Genomic DNA, 2,807 nt, shown 5'->3' with positions numbered 1-2,807 from the left:
GGAAGCGTCTCGTTGCAAGAAGGTCAAAGAAGGGTTGGGGAGGTAATATCGGTGCACATACCTAATCAACCAATCAAATACCTCATCATCATAGTTCTTCACAATGAAGTTCACTTGCTTAAGGTGAGAGATGTTGATAACTTGTTATTTGATATGATTTTAGGGTGATTTTGATGCCTTGTTTACTCGATATATTGGCATTTTGGTTCACTTCTATCCTATTTTCATTCAATTTTTGTGTATCCCTTGCTTCACGGGTTGTTAGTGTTTTTGTTGAGATTGTAGGTCTAAAAACAATCATTTGAGGCATATGGATGATAAACCAAGGATAGAAGCCGTGACAATGGAGCAAAATCAAGGAAAATGTGAAGAGAAGGGCCTAGAAGACCCTACATGGACGTGCCATGTCCTGCACGGCCGTGCAGGACAGTCCCAGCCAAACCAAGCTACTGCCCGATTTGGCACGGACGTGCAAGGCTTCAGCACGTCCGTGCATCTCAGCCAGCATGTCCGTGCCATAAACTACACGGCCGTGTAGTTAGCCTGGCCAAAACTGAGCTACTGCCCGAATCTGCACGTCCGTGCTTAGGGTGGCACGTCCGTGCCACCTTGGCTGCACGTCCGTGCCACCCCTGGCACGTCCGTGCGCACCTGCAGAAAATCCCGACTCTTGTTTTCTCTGTCCTTTTTATTTGAGGGTTATATAAATACCCCATTAGACTCTATTGTACAGCATCCAAGTTTTCAGAGCTTCCTCTTAGTTTGTAGTTGTAGAAACATAAATACTCTCAAATCATTAGTTAGATTTCAATTATTAGTTTGGAATTCTCAATCTCAATCATTGTAGAAGACAAGTTCCTCCATTGTTATTCAATTTCAAGCTTCAATTAGTAATTTCTCCAACCTATTTCTACTTAATTTCTGATTTCATTTGCTTTTGCATGTCATTTAAATCTTCTTAAGTTCTTGGTAATTTGTTATTGGATGATAGTTATTTCAATCGTTAACCACTTTCCCCCAATTATTGAAGTAGTTAGAACCTTAATTGTTGATTGCATGTTCATAAATATGAGTTGTGAGTAGTCTTCTTGCTAGGGGTTGGGTGAAGCTCAACCTTTTGGGTTAGTTATGCAAATATGGGAGAAACATTGATGTTTGTATTGCAATTAAATTGATTATATGAGATTGCTTGTTAGTTCTTCATGATAGGGTTAGCTACCCTTGACTTAGGAGCTTGATAGCATGATATGCCTAATTTGACATGGAAGTGTAAATTGAGTATGTCATTACTTATTGTAATTTGATTATGTATCATCTATTGCTAGACTAATGAGGAATCTAAGTTTAGTAGTGTGAGTTGTTTTCTTATTGCATGAGGTTGATTTTACATATAGTCCTTGCTATAGCTTGTCTATTTTACTCCCGTTTGCCTAATTGCCTTGGTTGAGTGGATCCCATTCCCTAGTGTCTTTAATCCATTGATTTAGAACCATAGTTTGTTTGTCTACTTGACGAAACCCAATTCACCATTGACTTCGAATTAGCTTAAGTGTTAAGATCTTTAGCAACCATATCCCGTTCCTTGTGGACCGAACTCTTACTTGTCATTATGCTTGGTTTGTAAGGTGTTTGTTAATAAATGTGTTTGATTGAGTGTGGAATGAGCGACCGTTCCAACGCCCCATCAAAATGGCGCCGTTGCCGGGGAACGGTGTTGTTGATTGCTAATTGATTACTTGAGTCTAGTTCACCATAAACCATAAAAATTTCAAAAAGAATTGTTTCTTTTTGGCTACACTTGTAGCCTTGGTACTAATTGCGTTTGTTGAGAGTGTATGCGCAGAACTCATAACAGGATCTTGGTACCTTACGATCCCGAGATTGAGCAAACTTATAGAAGGAGAAAAAGAGCCGGTTCTAGGCCGTTCAATACTCCCCCAACTAGAGAGACCAATTTCGAGGAGGATCGAGATCAAATGGGTGACGCGGAACCACCACCTCAAAGACCTTTAAAGGAGTTGGGAACTCCGGGAGCTTATAGAGCTTCAAGCGGCATTGCTCCACCCGTCACTCAAGCCAATGACTTCGAGATTCGGCCCACGATGATAAATTTGATTGAAAGGAGGCAATATAGTGGAGCAAAACATGAGAGCCCTCTTGCACACTTGAACGAGTTCGAGAAATATTGCAACACAATCAAGGTAAATGGGGTAACTCAAGAGTTTGTGAGACTAAAGTTATTTCCTTTTTCTTTGATAGGAAGGGCTCTTGAATGGCTTGAGAAGGAGGTGAGGCCTAACTCCTTGAGAACTTGGGACGAGTTCACCACGGCTTTCTTAGGGAGATTCTATTCTCAAAAGAAGACGGCCGAGGCAAGGGCTTTGATCCAAGGCTTCCGTCAAAGGGCTAGTGAAACCATATATGAGGCATGGGAACGATACAAAGAATATCAAAGGGAGTGCCCTCATCATGGCATTCCATCATATCAAGTGCTTCAAATTTTCTATGGGGGATTGAGCCCACAAGGAAAGACTAGCTTGGAAACGGGAGCGGGTGGCCCGATTATGAACAAAACAGAGGAGCAAGTCATCGAGATAATTGAGGATGTGGTGAGACACCACATGGATTGGCAGGAAGGAGAGAGGGAGTCTTTAAGAAAAGGAGGGAATGCGGTCTACTCCGTCGATCACCTCAACGCCATCAATAATTTGACATCTCAAATAGCCAATCTTGGCAAGGAGATGACATCTATCAAGGCAAAGCTAGAGACTTCCACTTCACAACAAGAGCATCCCTTCCAATCTAAG

The 2,807-nt window shown here is 41.8% G+C and overlaps 1 non-coding gene across 1 annotated transcript; it reads right to left on the bottom strand.

Moving 5' to 3' along the window:
• Positions 1-2,370: 2,370 nt before the first annotated feature.
• On the bottom strand, positions 2,371-2,476 carry LOC145565774 (small nucleolar RNA R71). Its single transcript, XR_014095154.1, has one exon. It is a non-coding gene; the product is annotated as a small nucleolar RNA R71 (small nucleolar RNA).
• Positions 2,477-2,807: the final 331 nt, after the last annotated feature.

Source organism: Chenopodium album, chromosome 10 (genome assembly GCF_948465745.1).
Source record: "Chenopodium album chromosome 10, dcCheAlbu1.1, whole genome shotgun sequence".
NCBI classification, from domain to species: Eukaryota; Viridiplantae; Streptophyta; class Magnoliopsida; order Caryophyllales; family Amaranthaceae; genus Chenopodium; species Chenopodium album.
The sequence above is the reverse complement of the archived record's forward strand: the minus strand, read 5'-3'. Positions and strand labels throughout refer to the sequence as shown.